The 26,033-nt window shown below is 47.2% G+C and overlaps 1 protein-coding gene across 6 annotated transcripts in view; it reads left to right on the top strand.

Moving 5' to 3' along the window:
* The first annotated feature begins 4,143 nt into the window (after positions 1–4,143).
* LOC139249446 (zinc finger protein 154-like) overlaps positions 4,144–26,033 on the top strand; it is a 293,366-nt gene continuing 271,476 nt past the window's right edge. For 2 of the 6 annotated variants that reach the window (XM_070872416.1, XM_070872412.1), the window contains exons 1-2: positions 4,314–5,049; positions 6,252–6,807. The gene's annotated coding sequence lies outside the window, so the exon portion shown is untranslated. Of the gene's footprint in view, positions 4,263–4,313; positions 5,287–6,251; positions 6,808–9,338; positions 11,523–20,733; positions 21,207–26,033 lie in introns of those variants that run through there. The other 4 variants (XR_011591169.1, XR_011591170.1, XM_070872417.1 and 1 more) reach the window with 4 other exon arrangements.

Here is a 26,033-nt window from a genome sequence, read left to right as displayed (position 1 = left end):
ACAGTACAGAAAGGAGCGACTGTTGATGGGAGCTCTGTTAGTGAAGTCCTCCGACACCCCAAGATAAACTGGACTGTCCCTTTAAATATAATGAGGCAGAGAAAGGGGAGTCCCTGTTCCTGTAAATATCTGCCCCATTCCCCCAGGCAGTGGGAGGAGGAACAGCGCGCGGTCTCTTTATATCCTGATCCACCAAGCACCGCCGGATGAGCTAAAGCTCGTAGAATGTTGATCGCTTCAGGTTACGCAGAACAACTGAAACGAGCACATAAAGTCTATATATATATCATAGCATATATATAGCATATTTATTTTTTTTCTATATATATATAGTGTGCGTGTATACAAAGCACATCATTTTTAATGTTTGCTCGTCAATTTCAGAGATAAATTATCTTCACCAATTATTTTCCAGCATTTTATTTCCATTTTGTTTACAATATAATTGCAGAGTGTTTAATACCTTTCCCATTTATTGATAACCCATTGTCTTGTGTGCTCTTGTTTAGAAAATGATGTCACACTGACCATTCTGTTACCAAGGTGACCATGTCTGTCTGCAGTATTCAGTGGGAAAGGGGATTAAATCACACCGAGGATAATGAGCAGCCCCCCACCAGTCTCTGAGCTTTATTGTCCAGTGATCACCTCACCATCACACACAAGCTCCTGATATTTACCTCCAGTGTGGATCATTGGTGGAAGTGATGGTCAAAATGAAATTGTATGTGTGAAATAGGAGTTGGGGTGAAGTAGGGGTTGGGGTGAGGAGCGTTGGAGAGTAGGGGTGAAGGAGGGGTTGGGGTGAGGGGGTGAAGGAGGGGTTGGGGTGAAGGAGGGATTGGGGTGGAGGAGGGGTTGCGGTGAGGGGGTGAAGGAGGGGTTGGGGTGAGGGGGTGAAGGAGGGGTTGGGGTGAAGGAGGGATTGGGGTGGAGGAGGGGTTGCGGTGAGAGGGTGAAGGAGGGGTTGGGGTGAAGGAGGGATTGGGGTGGAGGAGGGGTTGCGGTGAGGGGGTGAAGGAGGGGTTGGGGTGAAGGAGGGGTTGGGGTGAGGGGGTGAAGGAGGGGTTGGGGTGAGGGGGTGAAGGAGGGGTTGGGGTGAAGGAGGGGTTGGGGTGAGGGGGTGAAGGAGGGGTTGGGGTGAGGAGGTGAAGGAGGGGTTGGGGTGGAGGAGGGGTTGGGGTGAGGGGGTGAAGGAGGGGTTGGGGTGAAGGAGGGGTTGGGGTGAGGGGGTGAAGGAGGGGTTGGGGTGAAGGAGGGGTTGGGGTGAGGGGGTGAAGGAGGGGTTGGGGTGAAGGAGGGATTGGGGTGGAGGAGGGGTTGCGGTAAGGGGATGAAGGAGGGGTTGGGGTGAGAGGGTGAAGGAGGGGTTGGGGTGAAGGAGGGGTTGGGGTGGAGGAGGGGTTGCGGTGAGGGGGTGAAGGAGGGGTTGGGGTGAAGGGGTGAAGGAGGGGTTGGGGTGAAGGAGGGGTTGGGGTGAGGGGGTGAAGGAGGGGTTGGGGTGAAGGAGGGATTGGGGTGAAGGAGGGGTTGGGGTGAGGGGGTGAAGGAGGGGTTGGGGTGAAGGAGGGATTGGGGTGGAAGAGGGGTTGCGGTGAGGGGGTGAAGGAGGGGTTGGGGTGAAGGAGGGGTTGGGGTGAAGGAGGGGTTGGAGTGAGGGGGTGAAGGAGGGGTTGGGGTGAGGGCATGGAGGAGGGGTTGGGGTGAGGGAGTGGAGGAGGGGTTGGGGTGAGGGGGGTTGGGGTGAGGGGGTGAAGGAGGGGTTGGGGTGAGAGGAGTTGGAGTGAAGGGGTAAAGGAGGGGTTGGAGTGAGGGGGTGAAGGAGGGATTGGAGTGAGTGGGGTTGGGGTGAGAGGGTGAAGGAGGGGTTGGGGTGAGGGGGTGAAGGAGGGGTTGGGATGAGGGGTGAAGGAGGGGAGGGGGTGAAGGAGGGGTTGGGTTGAGTGGTTGGAGTGAGGGGGGTTGGGGTGAGGGGGTGAAGGAGGGGTTGGAGTGAGGGGGGTTGGGGTGAGGGGGTGAAGGAGGGGTTGGGGTGAGGGGATGGAGGAGGGGTTGGGGTGAGGGAGTGGATGAGGGGTTGGGGTGAGGGGGGTTGGGGTGCAGGGGTGAAGGAGGGGTTGGGGTGAGGGGAGTTGGAGTGAAGGGGTATAGGAGGGGTTGGGGTGAGGGGGTGAATGAGGGTTTGGAGTGAGGGGGTGAAGGAGGGGTTGGGGTGAGGGGGTGAATGAGAGTTTGGGGTGAGGGGGTGAAGGATGGGTTGGGGTGAGGGGAGTTGGAGTGAAGGGGTAAAGGAGTTGGGGTGAGGGGGTGAATGAGGGTTTGGGGTGAGGGGGTGAAGGAGGGGTTGGGGTTAGGGGGTGGAGGAGGGGTTGGGGCGAGCAGTTGGGGAGTAGGGGTGGCTGATGTGCAACCACATGTTAAAAAAATCCATGCACAGGCATCTTCCACCCTTCAGGATGTAGTTCGGGATCCGGAATATTCGGTCCTTCATTGAAAAACCTCATCCCTTTTCGGCGTAGAAGCAAGTCATCCTCATTTCGAGGGACTGTCTATGATGATGATGATGATAATGGTGCAATGTTACCGAGAGGGTCCTTTAATTTGAAAATAACTTCAAGATGTAAACGACCTTGATCTTTGCTGGAACAAAAAGAAGAACTCCAGTTATGTTCAACTTCTTATCTGCAGTAATGGATCTTGAATACCACAGCATGGTGACAAAATTGAATGTAAGACTTTTTGAAAAAAATGCCTGGAATTAATGATTTGGAATCATGTGTTATCTTCCACGACAGATTGCTCGAGAGGGAAGATAAAGAACTTGCTGCAAACACATTGCAGATACCTTTTGTATTGTTCAATCACAAAGGCTGGACATAGGTTTGTGTGAAAATAAAATTGACTATCTAAATAGATAGGAGTTGCTGCTCAAGCATTCGGGAAGGGAAATGTAATCCATATAACCTAAGTTTGAGCTGTGGAGGGAAGACCTCTCACAGAGCGGTGCTATTTTTCCTTTTGTTTTTTTTCTTGCAGAAGCAAGTGGAAGCGAGGTCGCAGGATGAAATATCGCAGCCAGCAAGGTCCAGGTGAACGAGGGAAGGCCAGTGTGCCTAGAATGCTGGGGGAGCATCGTCGACCTACATTCTTCCTGGTTAAGCAACGCCTCGATTTCAAAATGTTCATGCTTGTTTTCAGATCCCTCCATGGCCTCGCCCCTCCCTATCTCTGTAATCTCCCCCAGCCCCACAACCGCTGAGATATCTGCTCTCCTCTAATTCTGCCTTTTTGAGCATCCCTGATGGTAATCGCTCAACCTTCTGTTGCCTCGACCCCAATCTCTAAAACCTCTCCGCCTCTCATTCCTCCTTTAATCTGCTCCTGAAAACCTATGTCTTTGACCAAGCTTTTGGTCACCTGCCCTGATATCTGTTTATGTGGCTTGGTGTCAAGTTTTTGTCTTATAATACTCTGTGAAAATCCTTTGGACGTTTTACACATTAAAGGCATTATATCAATACAAGTTTTTGTTTTTGTTTTTGCTGATTCCCTTGATGTGACCTTTCATGGTATTATATAGAACACAGCACAGAAACAGGCCATTCGGCCCAACCGGTCCATGTCGGGGTTTAAACTCCACACGACCCTCCTCCCACCCGATCAACATATCCTCCTATTCCTCTACAGTGAGGAGTTCCACAGTCACTGGTTGCCTTCTGGTGCCCGTCCAAAGGGCCAATGTGTGAGAGTATGCAGTGATTGTTGGCAGCCTATTCAACCTTGGGGGCATCACAGTCCAAAACAACGCCCCCTTTGCAGACTTGGCCTTTGCTGCTGGGGTGAGTGGACAGTGATCAGTAACAGGAGCCCTGGGCACTGAGGTTAACTGCAGTCTCCCCAACTGCAGCCCAGGATGGGATCCGCTAACAACCCCCACAGTGAGCAACTGGAATGTGAAACCTCTCGTGCACTTGGGAGCAAAGGAGGTCAAGGGTCAGCACAGAATCAATTCAACCTTGACCCCCAGCCTCCCTCACTCAGGAGAACCAAGTTGCACTTTTCATGGGCACGTTCCAGCGCGCGTCACCCATTGGTCGGGAGCTCCCGTCAATCAGGCCGTGGGCCCGGGTCACGTGCCCCTCGAGTGCGCGCGCCGCCCAACGGCCGGAGGCGGAGAGAAGGTTCCGGAGCGGGGAGGAGGAGGAAGGGGCGGCGGCGCAGGGGAGCCCGGAACCGGCGGGGAGGCTTTCTAAACACCCGGGGTAGGCCCCAGGCCCCCAACAACAACCTGCGGCTCCGGTGTTTGCCCCGAGCTCGAGTGGGTCAGACCCTTCGGGGAGGCGGGAGGAGATTGTGGGGGCGGCGGAGGGTGTGGACCCGCGGGTGGGCCGGGGAGCTTTACCCACACCCGCTGTAGGCCTCAGGCCCCAATCACAGCCCACAGGCTGAGCCCGGGTTTGTCCCCCCGCCCCGCGGTGACAGGCCCGGGGCTGGCTCACTCTGGCTGCCTGCCTCTCCTCCACGGTCAGGGAAGGAGGGAGAGAGAAAACGGGCAACTCGGGGCCAGTTAGTCTGACATCAGTCCTTGGGGGGAAATGCTGCAATCCATTACTACACAAGTGTAACAGGGCACTGAGAAAATCAGGCTCTCAGTCTGCTCTCAACATGGTCTTGTGGGAGGGAAATCGTCTTTAATACATTTATTAAGCTTTTTGAGGATGTCAGCAGCAGGGTGGATGAAGGGGAACCAGTGGCTGTAATGTTGCAGGATTTCCAAAACACATTTGATGTGCCACATAAAATGCTAATTGAGAGCTCACGGAGTTGGGGGTAATATATTAGCACGGATAGAGGATTGGTTAACGGACAGAGAGTCGGGATACACGGACCATGTTCCGGTTGGCAGGCTGTAACTAGTGGGGTACTGCAAGGATCGGTCAGCTTTGGTCTTAGCTTTGCTTTGGCCTCAGCTATTTACAATCTATATTAAAGACTTGGATGACAGGATCAAGTACAATGTATCCAAGTTTGCTGACGATACAAAGCCAGGTGGGAAAGTACGCTGTGAGAAGGATGCAAAGAGCCTGCAAAGGGATTATGGACAGGTCAAGAGAGTGGGCAATAAGGTGGCAGATGGAGTATAATGTGGGGAAATGTGAGGTTGTTCACTTTGGTAGGAAGAATAGAAAAACGGAATATTTTTTAAATGGTGAAAAACTAATAAATGTTGGTGTTCAGAGAGATTTAGGTGTCCTTGTACAGGAAACACAGAGCGCTGGCATGCAGGTACGGCAAGCAATCAGAAAGGCATGTTGGCCTTTATTGCCAGGGGGTTGGAGTACAAGAGTAAGGAAGTCTTGCTACAATTGTACAAGGCCTTGGTGAGACCACACCTGCAGTACTGTGCACAGTTTTGGTCTCTTTATCTGAGGAAGGATATACTTGCCTTAGAGAGAGTGCAATGCAGGTTCACCAGATTGATTCCCGGGATAGGGGGATTGTCCTATGAGGAGGGATTGAGCAGTATGGGCCTATACGCTCCGGAGTTTAGAAGAATAAGAGGGGATCTCATTGAAACATGTAAAATTCTGAGGGGGACTGACAGGGTAGATGCTGAGAGGTTTTTTCCCCCGACTGGAGAGTCTAGAAATAGGGCCCACAGTCTCAGAATAAGGGGGTCGGCCATATAAGACTGAGATGAGGAGGAATTTCTTCACTCAGAGGTTTGTAAATCTTTGGAATTCTCCACCCCAAAGGACTGTGGGTGCTGAGGTATTAGTATATTCAAGACTGAGATAGATAGATTGTTGGACTCTGGGGGAATGAAGGGATATGGAGATCAGGCAGGAAAGTGGAGCTGAGGTTGAAGTTCAGCCATGATCATATTGAATGGCGGAGCAGGCCCGAGGGGCCGTATGGCCGATTCCTGCGCCTAATTCTTGTGATCTTTCGTCTTGTCGGTGCCCAGATGGCCCTGGAGAGGGAATATGCGGTGTGCACTGGTTCCTTCATGCCTTGGTGACCGGTGGCACCTCAGGGTACGGAGTGTCTCATACACACTGGGAACAACATTCTGGTTTAGTTGGGAAGGTTCCCTTTGCTTTTGTTGCTTATTTTGCCGCCTTTTAATTCGATTGGATCACATGTTTGTGGGAACAAGAGAGGAAAGAATATTCCATGGAAGCTGGAATTGTATGTTTTGATTTTCTGCCCTGGACTTACAGTGATGACTTTTGTGAACTCTTTTACAGGGTATTAGAAGGGGAGGATTTACAGACGGGAAATTCAAACCAAACATCACATCAAGATCTGACGTCGTCACTCGATTCATCAGGACCTAAATATCATCGGCCTTTGAAAGTGGAAGGAGAAATGTTTGCCTGTTCTGCCTGTGGGAAAAGATTTCAAACATCAGTGTGACTGGAAAAGCACTGAGACATACACACCCGAGTGAGATTGTTCCAGTGCACTTACTGTGGAAAGAGCTTTAACCAGTTACACAGTCTGAAAAAACATCGCACCATTCACCCTGGGGAGAAACCGTACACATGTTCTGTGGCGACCAGGCTTCAACTGATCGTCCAACCTGGAGAGACACAAGGACACCCCGCACCATGGAGAAACTGTGGAAATGTGGGGACTGTGGGAAGGGATTCAATTACCCATCCCTGTTGGAAACTCATCACTACAGTCACACTGGGGAGAGGTCGTTCTGCTCAGAGTGTGGGAAGGGATTCACTCGCTCATCCACTCTGTCGGCACACCAGCGTCACTGACACCACGTGGACTGGGAAAGTATGTTAAAGGGTAAGACTGTAGAAACGCAGTGGCAAACATTTAAGGAGCTATTTCATAACTCTCAGCAAAGATTTATTCGTGAGAAATAAAGATGCTTAGAGCAGGCTGAACCATCCCTGGCTAACTAAGGAAGTAAAGGATGGTATCAAATTGAAAAAAAGGCAAACAATGTTGTGAAGGACAGTGGAAGGCCAGAGGATTGGGAAATTGTTAGAAACCAGCAAAGGGCGACTAAAAAAAATGATGACCGAGAAGATAGCAGTTGAGAGCAAACTAGCAAGAAATATCAGTAAGAGCTTCGACAGGTATATAAAAAGGAACCGAGTAGCTAAAGTAAACATTGGTCCCTTAGAGGATGAGACTGGAGAATTAATATTGGGAAACATGGAAATGGCAGAGATTTTGAACAAATATTTTGTGTTGGTCTTCACGTTAGAGGACACTAAAAACATCCCAATTGTTGATAACCAAGGAGCTATTGTGGTGGGGAGGGGGGGACTTAAAACAGTCACTATCACTAGAGATAAAGTACTAAGCAAACTAATGGGACTAAAGGTGGACAAGTCCCCTGGACCTGATGGCTTGCATCCTAGGGTCTTAAAAGAAGTGGCTGCAAAGATATTGGATACATTGATTGTAATCTACCAAAATTCCCTGAATTCTGGAGAGGTCCCAGCGGACTGGAAAACCGCAAATGTTACATTCCTATTCAAGAGACGGAGACAGAAAGCAGGAAACTATAGACCAGTTAGCCTACCATGTCATTGGGAAAATACTGGAGCCCATCATTAAGGATGTAATAGCAGGACATTTCGAAAATCATATTGCAGTCAAGCAGAGTCAGCATGGTTTTATGAAAGGGAAATCTTGTTTGACAAATTTGCTGGAGTTGTTTGAGGATGTAACGAGCAGAGTGGATAAAGGAGAACCCGTTGATGTCATATATTTGGATTTCCAGAAATAATTCGATAAGGTGCCACACAAAAGGTTACTGCACAGGCTAAGAGCTCACGGGGTTGAGGGTAATATATTAGCATGGATAGAGGATTGGTTAACGAACAGAAAACAGAAAGTCAGGATAAATGGGTCATTTTCAGGTTGGCAAACTGTAACTAGTGGTGTGCTGCAGGGATCAGTGCTGGGACTTCAACTATTTATAATTTATATTAATGACTTGGATGAAGGGACTTAGTGTAATGCAGCCAAATTTGCTGCAGATACAAAGATAGGTGGAAAGCAAGTTGTAATGAGGACGCGAAGAATCTACAAAGGGATTTGGATAGGCTCAGTGAGTGGGCAAAAATCTGGCAAATGGACTATAATGTCGTAAAATGTCAGGTTATCCCCTTTGGTAGTAAAAATTAAAAAAATTATTATTTAAATGAGGACGATTACAAAATGCTGTAATACAAAGAGATCTGGGCATTCTTATACATGAAACTCAAAAAGTTAGCATGGAAGTACAGCAAACAATCAGGAAGGCAAATGGAATGCTGGCCTTTATTGCAAGGGGGATGGAGTATAAAAGTAGGGAAGTCCTGCTACACCTGTACAGGGCGTTGGTAAGACCACAGCTGTGGGGATTGCTACACCAGACGGGAGGGGCAACATTTGGGGACACTGATTCCCCACCAATTCCCATTCCCCTTCTTGTGGATAATGGAGGGGCCACTGTGTGTAATGTGCAAGTCAGTAAGAATTGTCAGCCAGCTCTTTCTAATTGGAGATGTTCTTCAGTGGAAACTTTCATACTATTGTAGATTTTGTATCAAAGATCAACTTCGGATTAAAGTAAAAGTTCATAATCTTATTGCAAACTAAATTTCTGTTGAGAGTCGCTGAATTAAGGGGAAAGATAACATACAATGTTTCTTAAATGGACACTGCAGCCCCAAGAACACAATCATCAATATAAAGTCCAGCCCAGTTATAGGGTTATTAACATCAGCAGAAACAAACCCCAACTGTCAGAATGAATGTGGTTCAGTCGGGATGTGATTAACAGCAGCAATAACAACAGATTCCAACCCCTGCAGTCACTTGTGAACTCGCTAGTGTGTCAGCAGGTCGGATGACGGAGGGAATCCCTTCCCACACTCCGAGCAGGTGAACGGTCTCTCCCCAGTGTGAACTCTCTGGTGAGTTACAAGTTGGGAAGACCCAGTGAATCCTTTCCCACACTCAGAGCAGGTGAATGGCCTCTCCCCAGTGTGAACTCGCTGGTGTGTCAGCAGGTTGGATGACCCAGTGAATCCCTTCCCACAATCTGAGCAGGTGAACTGCGTCAATGAATTTCCAGCTCAGACGGTGATCTGAATACCTTCCCACAGTCCCCACATTTCCACGGTTTCTCCATGGTACGGATATCCTTGTGACTCTCCATGGTTGGACGATCAGTTGTGAATGGTGCAATGTTTTTTCAGGCTGTGTAACTGGATAAAGCTCTTTCCACAGGCAGTGCACTGGAACACTCTCACTCGGGTGTGTGTGTGTCTCGGTGCCTTTCCAGTCACACTGATGTTTGAAATCTTTTCCCACAGGCAGAACAGACAAACATTTCTCCTTCCACTTTCAAAGGCCGATGATATTCAGGTCCTGATGAATCGATTGACTCTGTCAGATCTTGACGTGATGTTTGGTTTGTGTTTCCTGCCTGAAAATCTCCCCTTCTAATATTCTGTAAAAGGAGATAACAAAACTCATCACTGTCAGTACAAGACAGAAATTCAGGATAGACACATCTAGTTTCCATGGAACATTCTTTCCACTCTTGCTCTTCCAAAGCTGTAAATCCCTGTCCCACACATTGTCCCTCCTGCTGTGCTGAAATCCAAATCAACACACATTTCTAGACTGTTTCTCTTCCACTCCCAGTTTTCACCACCAATTCTGTCTGTGTTCAGGTCTACACTCACTGGTTCCCCTCCCCCTCCTCCCCTGAAGGAACAGTGTAGATGGAGCTTTACTCTGTATCTTACCCTTGCTGTACCTGTCCTGGGAATGTATGATGGGACAGTGTAGAGGGAGCTTTGCTGTGTATCTGGCTCTTGCTGTATCAACATGGGAATGTTTGATGGGACAGTGTAGAGAGAGCTTTCCTCAATATCTAACCCTTGCTGTACCTGTCCTGGGGATGCTTGCTAGGACAATGTAGAGGGATCTTTGCTTTGTATTTAACACGAGCTGTCCCATCCCTGGGAGGTTTTGGATGGTACAGTGTAGAGGGAGCTTTACTCTGTATCTAACCCGTGCTGTACCAGCCGTGAGCGTGTTTGATGGACCAGGGTAGAGGGAGCTTTACTCTGTATCTAAATGATGCTATACTTGCCTTGTGAATTTTTGATGGTAATTGCAGAGCAAGCTTTGCTCTATCTAAACTGTGCTGTACCTGCCCTGGGAGTGATTGATGGGAAGGTATAGAGGGAGATTTTCTCTATCTAACCCGTGCTGTACCTGCCCTGGAAGTGTCTAATTAGTGAGTGTAGAACATAAGCACAAACGAATATAAGAAATAGGAGCAGCAACAGGCCATACGGCCCCTCGAGCCTGCTCTGCCACCCAACACGATCATGGCTGATCCGATCATGGACTCAGCTCCAATTCCCTGCGCTCCCTATAACCCTTTATTCCCTTATCAGTTAATAAACTGTCTCTCTCTGTCTTAAATTTATTCAATGTCCCGTCTTCCACAGCTCTCTGAGGCAGCAAATTCCACAGATTTACAACCCTCTGAGAGAAGAAGTTCCTCCTCATCTCAGTTTTAAATGGGCGGCCCCTTATTCTAAGATTATGTCCCCTAGTTCTAGTCTCCCCTATCGGTGGAAACATTCTCTCTCTATCCACCTTGTCAAGCTCTGTCATAATCTTATACGTTTTGATAAGATCACCTCTCATTCTTCTGAATTCCAATGAGAAGAGGCCCAACCTTCTCAACCTTTCCTCATAAGTCAACCCCCTCATCTCTGGAATCAACCGAGTGAACCTTCTCTGAACTGCCTCCAAAGCAAGTATATCCTTTCGTAAATATGGAAACCAAAACTGTACGCAGTATTCTTGGTGTGGCCTCACCAATGTCCTGTATAACTGTAGCAAGACTTCCCTGCTTTTATACTCCATCCCCTTTGCAATAAAGGCCAAGATTCCATTCGCCTTCCTGATCACTTGCTGTATCTGCATACTATTCTTTTGTGCTTCATGCACAAGTGCCACTGTACTGCAGCACTGTGCAATTTTTCTCCATTTAAATAATAACTTGCTCTTTGATTTTTTTTCTGCCAAAGTGCATAACCTCACACTTTCCAACATTATACTCCATCTGCCACATTTTTGCCCACTCACTTAGCCTGTCTATGTCCTTTTGCAGGTTTTTTGTGTCCTCCTCGCACATTGCTTTTCCTCCCATCTTTGTATCGTCAGCTACGTTACTTGGCTACGTTACGCTCGGTCCCTTCTTCCAAGTCATTAATATAGATTGTAAATAGTTGAGGTCCCAGCACTGATCCCTGCAGCACCCCACTAGTTACTGATTGCCAACCTGAGAATGAACCATTTATCCCGACTCTCTGTTTTCTGTTAGTTAGCCAATTCTCTATCCATGCTAATCATCATCATAGGTAGCCCCTCGGAATCGAGGACGACTGGCTTCCACTCTTAGAATGAGTCCTTAGGTGGCTGAACAGTCCAATACGAGAGCCACAGTCCCTGCCACAGGTGGACAGACAGTCGTTGAGGGTAAGGGAGGGTGGGACACGTTTGCTGCACATTCTTTCCGCGGCCTGCGCTTGATTTCTGCATCCTCTCGGCGATGAGACTCAAGGCGTTCAGTGCCCTCCTGGATGCACTTCCTCAACTTGGGGTGGTCTTTGGCCAGGGACTCCCAGGTGTCGGTGGGGATGTTGGACTTTATCAGGGAGGCTTTGAGGGTGTCCTTGTAACGTTTCCTCTGTCCACCTTTGGCTTGTTTGCCATGAAGGAGTTCCGAGTAGAGCGCTTGCTTTGGGAGTGTCATGCCTGGCATGCGGACAATGTGGCCTGCCCAGTGGAGCTGATCAAGTTTGGTCAGTGCTTCAATGCTGGAGATGTTGGCCTGGTCGAGGAAACTAATGTTGGTGCGCCTGTCCTCCCAGGGGATTTGTAGGATCTTGCAGAGGCATCGTTGGTGGTATTTCTCCAGTGATTTGAGGTGTCTACTGTAGATGGTCCATGCCTCTGAGCCATACAGCAGACAAATACCCCAGCTATTTACAATATACATTAATGATTTGGATGAAGGAATTGAGTGTAATATCTCCAAATTTGCAGATGACACTAAACTGGGTGGCGGTGTGAGCTGTGAGGAGGACGCTAAGAGGCTTGAGGATGACTTGGACAGGTTAGGTGAATGGCAAAATGCATGGCAGATGCAGTATAATGTGGATAAATGTGAGGTTATCCACTTTGGGGGCAAAAACATGAAGGCAGAATATTATCTGAATGGTGGTAGATTAGGAAAAGGGGAGGTGCAACGAGACCTGGGTGTCATGGTACATCAGTCATTGAAAGTTGGTATACAGGTACAGCAGGTGGTGAAGAAGGCAAATGGTATGTTGGTCTTCATAGCTCGGGATTTTGAGAATATGAGCAGGGTGGTCTTACTGCAGTTGTACAGGGCCTTGGTGAGGCCTCACCTGGAATATTGTTTTCAGTTTTTGTCTGCTAATCTGAGGAAGGATGTTCTTGCTATTGAGGGAGTGCAACGACGGTTCACCAGGCTGATTCCCAGGATGGCTGGACTGACATATGAGAAGAGACTGGATCGACTGGGCCTTTATTCACTGGAGTTTAGAAGGATGAGAGGGGATCTCACAGAAACATATAAAATTCTGACGGGACTGGACAGAAAGAATGCTCCCAATGTTGGGGAAGTCCAGAACCAGGGGACATAGTCTGAGGATAAGGGGTAAGCTATTTAGGACAGAGATGAGGAGAAACTTCTTCACAGAGTTGTTAACCTGTGGAATTCCCTACCGCAGAGAGTTGTTGATGCCAGTTCATTGGATATATTCAAGAGGGAGTTAGATATGGCCCTTATGGCTAAAGGGATCAAGGGGTATGGAGAGAAAGCAGGAAAGGGGTTCTGAGGTGAATGATCAGCCATGATCTTATTGAATGGTGGTGCAGGCTTGAAGGACCGAATGGCCTACTCCTGCACCTATTTCTACATTTGTATGTTTCTATGTATCTATCCCATGCTGTACCTGCCCTGGAAGTGTAAGGGGTTTTCAGGGAGTGTTGTTGTGCCTTGGGTGTCTCTCTCTGGGCTTCTGCCCTCACAGCTTATGCCTGGCCTGTGAGGTACCCTGAGTGCTGCAAGAGCATCCCTGGAGAGACTGTGTCCACAGCTTATGAAGGGGGTTTTGAGACTCGTGCGCTCCCACAGCTTATGCCTAGATTGTGAGGCACCTGTGAGTGTCAAACACTCCTAACCCCTTCCCTAGCCTGTGACACACAGTTGAGCGTTTTCGAGGCGCTCCTAGCTTCCCTTACACAGTTCTGACGTAAGTCTCATGATCAGGAGATGTAATACAATAGAACTGAGACAAGGTGATTCCTAGAGGAACTTAGGCTTCCAATTTATTTGACAAGGTGTATCTCAACAAACAGCAATACACCAACAAAACAATCCCCCTAAATCCCACTAAACGGACACAACGAAAATCTTTACACAAGTTTAGCAGTACAATGCCCAACCTCCCACCTTTCCTGGCCTAACTGAGATGGGAGTTCCGGGCAGAGGTTATACTCACTACTGTGCCTTCTGCAAGTCTGGTGGTTTGTTTCTTCTATCTTCGGTGTCTTCGGACACTGGTTTTCCTTCAGTGTCGAGAGGCTTGCTGATTGTTGGATCACGAGGGCAGGGAACCACCCACACTACGTCAGAAACCCCTTTTTATAGCCAGATTATCCAGTCCGCCTCTCCTGCTGAAATCGATTCTTCCCATTGGTGGGCTTTGTGATTTTGAAAAATGCAGCAGTTTTAGATTATTGCGTGTTTTTTCCACTGATGTTAACCTACTCAAGGTTTGAATGGGTGTTGATTGCGTTGGCCTCCTGTAGCCATTGTGTAGGCCCTTAGGTTGTTTTGGGTTCCCTGGTTTCTAAAGGTCTGCATAATTTTCCTTCAATTCAGTTTTTCTAACCTACTCAAGGTTTGAGTAGGTGTTAATTGGGTTGGCCTCCTGTAGCCATTGTGTAGGTCCTTGGTTTGTTTTGGGTTCCCTAGTTTTCTGAAGATCTGCATAATTTCCTTCCACAGTGTAAACATGGGGAAGACAATAGTCCGATAATGGCTGTGAGTCAGTCCCACAGTTTTCGAGCAAGTGCTCTCCCATTGGCTTGAAAGCCCCATGCTTCGGGCTGACTCTGTCTCACCATTGGCCCTCCGGTGTCCTCCCCTGTTCAATCACTGCTCTGCCAAGGTCAAACTGTATCGGTTTCAATTCACAGCACAGACTGATCCCACAGTCCTTTTCCTTCTGGGTAAAATCAGGGGGGTTTCGTCCTCCCCTACATAATTGTCTGATGGGAGAGTGTAGAGAGAGCTTAGCTCTGTATCCAACCCTTGCTATACCTACCCTGGAAGTGTCTAATGGAAAGTGTAGAGGGAGCTTTGCTCTGTATCTATCCTTTCTGTACCTGCCCTGGAGTGTTTGAGGGAACAGAGTAGAGGGAGCTTTGCTCTATATCTTTCCCTTGCTGTACGTATCCATTATCCCTACTCTCTGTCTCCTGCAGTTTTGCCAATTTCCTAACCAGGTCAATAATTTTCCCCCAATTCTGTGACTTCTACCTTGAATAACAGTTTTTATGTGGGACTTTATCAAATGCCTTCTGGAAATCCATATCAATAAAATTACACCAAACTAATAGCGGATTATTTCTCCCATTGAATTATTTTTAGTATCGCTTCGCTTATTGGTATTTTCCCAATACTTTCCCTGCATCCCAAGGCTAGGAAAGACACTCTGGAAGGTATGGGAAGCTGGGACTTGTCAATGATAGTAACCGAATGTATAAAAACTGAGATAATCTAGAGTGAGAAAGGAGAAAAGGCCCCAAAATGGAGCAGTGGGTAACAGGATATCAATTAGTCTCCTATGTCTTACAGAAATAAAGAACATAAGAAATAGCAGCAGGAGTAGGTCATATCACCCCTTGAGCCTGCTCCGCCATTCAATAAGATCACAGTTAATCTTTTATCTCAACTCCACTTTCCTGCACTATGCCCATAGTCCTTGATTCCCCAAATATACAAAAATCTATCCGTCTCTACCTTGAATATACTCAACGACTGAGCTTCCACACCTCTCTGGGATAGAGAATTCCAACGATTCATCACCCTCAGAGTGAAGAAGTTTCTCCTCATCTCAGTCCCAAATGGCCGACCCCTTATTCGGAAAATGTAACACCTGGTTCTAGACTGCACAGCGAGGGGAAACATCCACCCTGTCAAGCCCTGTAAGTATTTTATATGTTGCAATGAGATCACCTCTCATTCTTCTACATTCATAAGAACATAAGAAATAGGAACAGGAGTAGGCCATACGGCCCCTCGAGCCTCCTCTACCATTTAATACAATCATGGCTGATCTGATCATGGACTCAGCTTCACTTCCCTGCCCGCTCCCCATAACCCCTTATCGTTTAAAAAAACTGTCTTAAATTTATTCAATGTCCCAGCTTCCACAGCTCTCTGAGGCAGCGAATTCCACAGATTTAAGAAGAAGAAATTTTTCCTCATCTCAGTTTTAAATGGCAGCCCCTTATTCTAAGATCATGCCCTCTAGTTCTAGTCTCCCCCATCAGTGGAAACATCCTCTCTGCATTCACCTTATCAAGCCCCCTCATAATCTTATACGTTTCAATAAGATCCCAGAGAAAAAGGCCCAGTCTGCTCAATCTCTCATAGGGCAACCCACCAACCCTCCCCCCAGCCCCCGGCCCCCACAATCCCGGGAAGCAGTCTGGTGAACCTTCATTGCACTCCCCTATGGCAAGTATGTCCTTTCCTGGGTAAGGAGACCAAAACTGTACACAATACTCCAGGTGCAGTCTCACCAGGGCCCTAAATAACTGCAGTAAGACATCTTTACTCTTATCCTCAAATCCTCTTGTAATAAAGGCCAACATACCATTTGCTTTCTTAATTTCTTGCTGTACCTGCATGTTAATTTCCAGTGATTTGTGTACAAGGACACCCAGGTCCCTCTGAACACCAACATTTCCCAATCTCTCACCATTTAAAAAGTACTCTGTTTCTCTATCTTTCCGACCAAAGTGGATAACTTCACATTTCTCCACATTATATTCCATTTTCCATGTTCTTACCCACTCACTGAGATTGTCAAAAACCCTTTGAAGCCTCTTTGCATCCTCCTCACAACTTATATTTCCACCTAGCTTTGTGTCATCAGCAAACTTGGATATTCAGGTTGAACCTCCCTGGTCCGGCATCATTCCCGGCAAGGGGTCGTGACCCACACTGGGTCCCGGGGCTGGCCGCTTCTCCTCTCCCCTCATCCCCCACCTCCCGGTCGGGTCGGAGAGGGAGCAAGAAGTGCGGTAGCCGACCGAGGCGCCGAAGCTGGGCCTGAAATGCTGTGCAGTGGGTTACTGCAGAACGCAGCCGGGTTTTTGTGCAGCATTTCGGGCCCAGCTTCAGCGCCTTGGTCGGCCGGCATACTCCTGGCTCCCTCTCCGCGCTGATCTGACTGGGGAGGAGGCAGCGGCTGGCCCCAGGTCACAGCGTGCCCCCCCGGGACACGGGACACAGCGGCCCCCCTCCCCTCCCAGGACACAGGACATATCATTCCCCCACCATCCCGGGACACAGGAGACAACATGCCCCCCCCCAGGACACAGGAGACAACGTGACAACATGCCCCCCCCCCCCCCCGGGACACAGCGTGTGCAACAGCTGCACGGCACCTCGTGTTAACTGGACTCTGACGTGGATTGCAGTGAATGGAGCAGAAACCTGTCCGGAAACATTGCTGACAATGGGATTTTTAAATCTGGGGGTCTACGTAATCTCCCGTGGTCTGGGAAATTCTCTGGTCCGGCAGGTTCCGAGGGTGCCGGACTGGAGAGGTTCAACCATTGGGTCCCTTCATCCAAATCATTGATATAGATTGTGAATAGCTGGGGCCCAGTCACCGATCCTTGCGGTACCCCACTAGTTACAGCCTGCCAACCTGAAAATGACCCGTTTATTCCTATCCTCTGTTTTCTCTCCGTTAACCAATCCTCAAACCATGCTAGTATTTTACCCACAATCGCATGGGCCCTCATTTTGTTCAATAACCTCCTGTGTGGCACCTTATCAAATGCCTTCAGTAAATCCAAATACACCCCATCCACTGATTCTCCCTTATCGAACCTACTAGTTACAACCTCAAAAATTGTATTCGCTGTTCACGATGTGGTCTCCTGTATATTGGGGAGACCAAATGCAGATTGGGTGAGCACTTTGTGGAACACCTCCGTTCAGTCTGTGAGTGTGACCCTGAGCTTCCGGTGTCCTGTCACTTTAATTCTCCACTCCCACTCTGACCTCTCTGTCCTTGGTGTCCTACACTGTTCCAGTGCAGCTCAACGCAAGCCCAAGGAACAGTACCCCATCTTTCGATTAGGCACTTTACAGCCTTTCGGACTCGATATCAAGTTCAACAATTTCAGACCATAATCTCTGCCCATATTTTGTTCCCTTTCCTCCCTTTTTTTTTACAAACTTCTCCCAGTTTCCCATGACAGCTGGTAATTATTCAGGCATTCACACCCTATCTAGACTCATCTTTTGTTTCCTAACTTGTGCCATTACTTTATCAGTTTGGCCCATCATCACCTTTGTCTCTTAAACCACTTCTGCCTCCCACCTGATCACAGATATTCCCTTTTGTTCTTTCCTCCCCTCCCCCTTTCAGGGCCCCAGCACTTCCTGAACAATCTGTTACATTTGAAACTTTTGCCAGTTCTGACGAAGGGTCACAAACCCGAAACGTTGGCTCTGCTTCTCTCCACTGATGCTGCCTGACCCGCTGAGATTTCCAGCTTTTTCTGTTTTAAATTGATTCGTTAATTCATTCTTTTTTATGATTTTAGTTTTATTATTTATTGGTTTTATCTCATTTAGTCACTAATTAAAGAAAGTAGTTATGAATTAGATTGATTATCCGTTATCCAGAATCAGATGAGCAGAAATTTTCTCCAAATATTGCAAAGACCGAAGCCATTATCTTTGGCCCCCGTCACAAACTGCGTTCCCTAACCACTGACTCCATCCCTCTCCCTAGCATGAATCTGAGAGTGAACAAGACTGTTCACAACCTCAATGTCATATTTGACCCTGAAATGAGTTGAGCCACATATCCGCAGTATAACTAAAACTGCCTTTTTCCACTTCCGTAACATTGCCCGCTTCAGGCCCTGCTTCAGCTCTTCTGCTGCTGAAACCCTCATCCATGCCTTTGTTACCTCTAGACTTGACTATTCCAACTCACTCCTGGCCTCCCACATTCTACACTACAGAAACTTGAGGTCATCCAAAACTCAGCAGCCCGTCCTAACTCGCACCAAGTCATGATCACACACCACCCCTGTGCTCGCTGATCGATGTTGACTCCCGGTTAAACAACGCTCGATTTCAAAATTCTCATCCCTGTTTACAAATCGCTCTTTCTCAGCCTCACAACCCCACGAGATGTCTGCACGCCCCAAATTCTGCCCTCTTGAACATCCCTCATTACAATTGCTCCACCAGCGGTGGCCGTGCCCTCAGCTGCCTGGGCCCCAAGCTCGGGAACTCCCTCCCTAAACCTCTCCCTCTCTTTCCTCCTTTAACACGCTCCTTAAAACCTGCCCCTTTAAACAAGTTGTTGGACATCTGCCTTAATTTCGCCTTTTGTGTCTGGGTGTTAAATGTATGTGTTGTGCCTGTAACGCTGCTGTGAAGCCCTTGAGACGTGTTGCTCTGTTAAAGGGCACTATATAAATACAAGATGTGATTCCAGCAATGGACACTTTGTCAGCCCGCAGAGGGACAAAGCTTGTCCGACTCACCAACCAATCAGCGGCCTGCAGCACCGTGACGTCATTACCCCTCAGCAGATTCTGCCCCAAGATGGCGGCCGGTGCCGGGGGCCTGTCACCGGGAGAAGCCCCGCTGCTGCCCCCCGGGGACCCCGCTCGGGGCAAACGCTGGAGACTTAGGTTTTTGTTTAGGGCCTGAGGTCTACCCCGGGTGTTCAGAAAGCCTCTCCGCCGGTTCCAGGGCTCCCCTGTGCCGCCAATGAAAGACCTAATATTCCGGAACCCGAACTGCACCCTGAAGGGTGGAAGATGCCTGTGCTTGTATTTTTTTAACGTGTGGTTGCACACCAGCCACCCCTACTCTCCAATTACTAACCCCAACCTCTCCTTCACCCCTACTCTCAAACTCCCCTCAACCCAACCCATCCTTCACCCCAACTCTCAAACCCCCCCTCACCCCAACTCCTCATTCATCCCTACTCTAACCCCCTCACACCAACCCCTCCTTCACCCCAACTCCTATTTCACACATACAATTTCATTTTGACCATCACTTATACCAATTATCACACACTGGGGGTAAATCTCAGGAGCTTCTGTGTGATGGTGAGGTGATCACTGGACAATAAAGCTCAGAGACTGGTGGGGAGCTGCTCATTATCCCCAGTGTGATTTAATCCCCTTTCCCACTGAATACTGCGGACAGACATGGTCACCTTGGTAACAGAATGGTCAGTGTGACATCACTTTCTAAACAAGAGCACACAAGACAATGGGTTATCAATAAATGGTAAAGGTATTAAACACTCTGCAATTACATTGCAAACAAAATGGAAATAAAATGCTGGAAAATAATTGGTGAAGATAATTTATCTCTGGAATTGACGAGCAAACATTAAAAATGATGTGCTCTGTATACACACACAATATATATATATAGTGCGATCCACATTCTATGATCTTTAGCCCATCCAGTGGTTGGTGGATCAGGATATAAAGAGACCGTGCGCTGTTCCTCCCCCCACTGCCTGGGGGAATGGAGCAGATATTTACAGGGACAGGGACTCCCCTTTCTCTGCCTCATTATATTTAAAGGGACAGTCCAGTTTATCTTGGGGTGTCGGAGGACTTCACTAACAGAGCTCCCATCAACAGTCGCTCCCTTCTGTACTGTGCAGTGATTGTAAAGCTGTCTATTTCATTGACTTGAGCCTTTCTAAAATGTCTCACTGTTTTTGCTGATCCAAGTGTATAATTTGGAAAGATTTCAGAAGTGCACACTGTGACGAAAGTGTTGGTTAGAGGTGGAGTCAAATTTGTTTCAAAATATTCTGTTCTAATCCTCCCCAACCCCCCAAATTTTAGAACACTGCAATACTGACTGGGAAGTTCCCAAGTTCAATCCATAATCTGGGCTGTGAGTTGATCTCAGCCAAGGCAGCAGTTCAGGGGTTATAATTGTCCTCAGTACCACTGGGCTAAATATGAGTTAAAAATCAGCCAGTGTCCCTACTTTTCATACCGATCCAGTGAGCTCAACTGGGAAGTGTGTGAATGTCATTTGAGGACAGGATTTGAGGCTGTGATGCCCACCATAGTGGAAATCCTGCTGGCACTCACTGAGTCGAGGCACTAGAGGTTAACTAATGTGTGGAATTGCACCCAGCCAGATTCAGCATTTTCTGGAGATAATAAATCTCAGACGATGATAGGAATGTTGAATTTAGACAGTGAGGATGGAGGGAGAGTGTTGAGAATTAGGAATTTACAGCTTAGGGGGGATAGAATGTTCTGTAGAATCTAGAATTGTTCTGAATTTCTATCCTGTATTTAAAATAACAATGTTTGTAACCACCATTTATTTGCAAGATATTAGAAGGGGAGGATCTGCAACTGGGAAACTCAATCCAAACATCGCGTCAAGATTTGACAGATTCCCGGATTGATCAGGATCACCTTCTCATCAGCCTTTGTAAAAACACCAATTACAGCGGGGAGAAACAGGACACATGTTCTGTGTGTGGATACACCTTCAACCAATCGTTCAGCCTGTGAGACTCGTGCATCCACCTGACTCAACACTGTAAATGTGGGGACAGTGGGAATGGATGCTGTTGTACATGGAAAGTGATTCAGTCGCTCATCTCACCAATGGACGTTCGAGGCATTAGATAACAGACTTTCTCCTGTGAATATAGAGCTGGTTTATTGGGCCGTAATGTGTTTACTTATTCATCTTGTTGACTCTAAATCTTTGCCAATTATTTGATGTGATCGGTTTACATGTACGCATTGTTAAAAATCTGTTTAATGAGTGGATTCAAATACAAATTGAAACCAGGTTTGCAGGCGTGATGCTCCATTCACACATCGAAGGTGAGAGAGATGTTGTGGGGCACATGCTAAGTCCAGTATCTGAAGGTGATTAACAGACTGGGTTTTATGTTTAGTGATCCTGGGCGTGTTATCAACACCTTCCCTGGATACCAAGGCTAGGAGATCAACTCTGGAAGGTATGGGAAACTGGGACTTGCCCCTGAGAGTAACCGAAGGTATAAGAACTAAAATAATCCAGAGTTAGAAAGGAGAAAAGGCCCAAAATGGAGCAGTCAGTAACAGGATGTCAATTAGTCTCTTATTTTGGAGTCATCAAATACTGACACACTCTTTGAGTTGAAATAACAAAATATTAAACTCCAGCCCAGTTATCGGGGTTATTAACATCAGCAGAAGCAATCCCCAACTGACAGAATGAACACGATTCAATTAGGATGTGATTAACAAAGAAACATAGAAAATAGGTGCAGGAGTAGGCCATTCGGCCCTTCAAGCCTGCACCCCCATTCAATGAGTTCATGGCTGAACATGGAACTTCAGTAGCCCATTCCTGTTTTCTCGCCATACCCCTTGATTCTCCCTAGTAGTAAGGACTACATCTAACTCCTTTTTGAATATATTTAGTGAATTGGCCTCAACAACTTCTGTGGTAGAGAATTCCACAGCTTCACCACTCTCTGGGTGAAGAAGTTTCTCCTCATCTCGGTCCTAAATGGCTTACCCCTGATCCTTAGATTGTGACCCCTGGTTCTGGACTTCCTCAACATTGGGAACATTCTTCCTGCATCTAACCTCTCTAAACTCGTCAGAATTTTAAACGTTTCTATCAGATCCCCTCTCATTCTTCTGAACTCCAGTGAATACAAGCCCAGTTGATTCAATCTTTCTTGATATGTCAGGCCTGCCATCCTGGGAATCAGTCTGGTGAAACTTTGCTGCACTCCCTCAATATCAAGAATGTCCTTCCTCAAGTTAGGAGACCAAAACTGTACACAATACTCCAGGTGTGGCCTCACCAAGGCCCTGTACAACTGTAGTAACACCCCCCTGCCCCTGTACTCAAATTCCCCTCGCTATGAAGGCCAACATGCCATTTCCTTTCTTAACCACCTGTTGTACCTGCATGCCAACCTTCAATGACTAATGTACCATGACACCCAGGTCTCATTGCCCCTCCCCTTTTCCTAATCTGTCACCATTCAGATAATAGTCGGTCTCTCTGTTTTTACCACCAAAGTGGACAACCTCACATTTATCTACATTAAACTTCATCTGCCATGCATTTGCCCACTCACCTAGCCTATCCAAGTCACTCTGCAGCCTCATAGCATCCTCCTCGGAGCTCACACTGCCACCCAACTTAGTGTCATCCGCAAATTTGGAGATACTACATTTAATCCCCTTGTCTAAATCATTAATGTACAGTGTAAACAGCTGGGGCACCAGCACAGAACCTTGCGGTACCCCACTAGTCACTGCCTGCCATTCTGAAAAGTACCCATTTACTCCTAATCTTTGCTTCCTGTCTGCCAACCAGTTCTCAATCCACGTCAGCACACTACCCACAATCCCATGTGCTTTAACTTTGCACATTAATCTCTTGTGTGGGATCTTGTCGAAAGCCTTCTGAAAGTCCAAATACACCACATCAACTGGTTCTCCCTTGTCCACTCTACTGGAAACATCCTCAAAAAATTCCAGAAGATTTGTCAAGCATGATTTCCCTTTCACAAATCCATGCTGACTTGGACCTATCATGTCACCTCTTTCCAAATGCGCTGCTGTGACGTCCTTAATAATTGATTCCATCATTTTACCCACTACCGATGTCAGGCTGACCGGTCTATATTTACCTGTTTTCTCTCCCTCCTTTTTTAAAAAGTGGGGTTACATTGGCTACCCTCCACTCAATAGGAACTGATCCAGAGTCTATGGAATGTTGGAAAATGACTTGTCAATGCATCCGCTATTTCCAAGGCCCCTCCTTAAGTACTCTGGGATGCAGTCCATCAGGCCCTGTGGATTTATCGGCCTTCAATCCCATCAATTTCCCCAACACAATTTCCCTACTAATAAGGATTTCCCTCAGTTCCTCCTTCTTACTAGACTCTCTGATCCCTTTTATATCCGGAAGGTTGTTTGTGTCCTCCTTAGTGAATACTGAACCAAAGTACTTGTTCAATTGGTCTGTCATTTCTTTGGTCCCAGTTATGACTTCCTCTGATTCTGACTGCAGGAGACCTACGTTTGTCTTTACTAACCTTTTTCTCTTTACATATCGATAGAAGCTTTTGCAGTCCGTCTTAATGTTCCTGCAAGCTTCCTCTCGTACTCTATTTTCCCTGCCCTAATCAAACCCTTTGTCCTCCTCTGCTGAGTTCTAAATTTCACCCAGTCCCCAGGTTCGCTGCTTTTTCTGGCCAATTTGTATGCCACTTCCTTGGCTTTAATACTATCCCTGATTTCCCTTGATAGCCACAGTTGAGCCACCTTCCCTTTTTTTATTTTTACGCTAGACAGGGATGTACAATTGTTGTAGTTCATCCATGCAGTCTCTAAATGTCTGCCATTGCCCATCCACTGTCAACCCCTGAAGTATCATTAGCCAATCTATCCTAGCCTATTCACGCCACATACCTTCAAAGTTACCCTTCTTTAAGTTCTGGACCATGGTCTCTGAATTAACTGTTTCATTCTCCATCCTAATGTAGAATTCCACCATATTATGGTCACTCTTCCCCAAGGGGCCTCGCACAACAAGATTGCTCATTAATCCTCTCTCATTACACAACACCCAGTCTAAGATGGCCTCCCCCCTAGTTGGTTTCTCGACATATTGGTCAAGAAAACCATCCCTTATACACTCCAGCAAATGCTCCTCCACCGTATTGCTTCCAGTTTGGTTAGCCCAATCTATATGCATATTAAAGTCACCCATGATAACTGCTGCACCTTTATTGCATGCACCCCTAATTTCCTGTTTAATGCCCTCCCCAACATCACTACTACTGTTTGGAGGTCGGTACACAACTGCCACTAACGTTTTTTGCCCTTTGGTATTCCGTAGCTCCACCCATACCAATTCCACATCATCCAAGCTAATGTCTTTCCTTACTATTGCATCAATTTCCTCTTTAACCAGCAACGCCACCCCGCCTCCTTTTCCTTTCTGTCTATCCTTCCTAAATGTTGAATACCCCTGGATGTTGAGTTCCCAGCCTTGGTCACCCTGGAGCCTTGACTCCGTGATGCCAACCACATCGTATCCGTTAACTGCTATCTGCACAGTTAATTCGTCCACCTTATTCCGAATACTCCTCGCATTGAGGCACGGAGCCTTCAGGCTTGCCTTTTTTACACACTTAGACCCTTTAGAATTTTGCTGCAAAGTGGCCCTTTTTGTTTTTTGCCTTGAGTTTCTCAACCCTCCACTTTTACTCATCTCCTTTCTGTCTTTCACTTCTGTCTCCATTTTGTTAACAGCAGCAACAACAGTAGATTCCAACCCCTGCAGTCACTTGTAAGCTCGCTTGTGTCTCAGGAGGATGGATGACTGAGTAAATCCCTTCCCACACTCAGAGCAGGTGAACAGCCTCTCCCCAGTGTGACAGTGACGATGCATTTCCAGTTTACAAGGTTGGGTTCAGTTCTGCACCCGCTGTGCGCAGAGTGAGAATAAACTCAATGAGCTGCTGATTTTCTCTGCTGGGTCTTCTGTGCTGGCTCAATAGGGTGAGCCCGGGCTGACCCAACAGGATTAGCCTGTGCTGGCCCAATGGGGTGAGCTTGGGATGGCACAATAGGGTGAGCTTTGCTGGCCCAATAGGGTGATGTAATGACCAGAACTGTGCGAGTACTCCAGCTGTGTACTAACTAGTGTTTTACACAGTTCTAGCATAACCTCCAGAGAGAGGTCGGAGTCTGGAACTTACTGCCTGAAAGAGTAGTAGAGGCAGAAACCCTCATCGCATTTACAAAAGTACTTGGATATGCACTGGAAGTGCGTTAATCTACAGGGCTACGGACCAAGAGCTGGAAAGTGTGATTGGGCTGGATAGCTCTTTTTCGGCCACACAGACATGATGGGCCTAATGGCCTCATTCTGTGTTGTAAACTGCTATGATTCCATGTCACCAATCCTCTCCTGTCTGATATAAACGAACCCCACAGTCACTGACACCAATCTTCTCCTGTCTGATATAAACCAACCTCACAGTCACTGACACCAATCCTCTCCTGTCTGATATAAACCAACCTCACAGTCACTGACACCAATCCCCTCCTGTCTGATATAATGTTGTGAAAGATAGTGGAAGGCCAGCAGATTGGGAATTTTTTAGAAACCAGCAAAGGACAACAAAAAAATGATAAAGACAGAGAAGATAGCACATGAGAGCAAACTAGCAAGAAATATTACAACAGACATTAAGAGCTTCTACACGTATATAAAAAGGAAATGAGTAGCTAAAGTAAACGTTGGTCCCTTAGAGGATGAGACTGGAGAATTAATAACGGGAAACACAGAAATGGCAGAGATTTTGAACAAATATTTTGTATTGTTCTTCACGGTAGAGGACACTAAAAACATCCCATAATGAAGGAGCTACTGTGGTGGTGAGGGTGAAGTGAGGGGGGACTTAAAACAGTCACTGTCACTAGAGATAAAGTACTAAGCAAACAAATGGGACTAAAGGTGGACAAATCCCCCGGACCTGATGGCATGCATCCTAAGGTCTTAAAAGAAGTGGCTGCAGAGATAGTGGATGCACTGATTGTAATCTAAAATTACCTGAATTCTGGAGAGGTCCCAGCAGACTGGAAAACTGCAAATG

The sequence above is a fragment of the Pristiophorus japonicus genome, unplaced genomic scaffold (assembly GCF_044704955.1).
Source record: "Pristiophorus japonicus isolate sPriJap1 unplaced genomic scaffold, sPriJap1.hap1 HAP1_SCAFFOLD_313, whole genome shotgun sequence".
Taxonomy (NCBI): Eukaryota; Metazoa; Chordata; class Chondrichthyes; family Pristiophoridae; genus Pristiophorus; species Pristiophorus japonicus.
The sequence above is the reverse complement of the archived record's forward strand: the minus strand, read 5'-3'. Positions and strand labels throughout refer to the sequence as shown.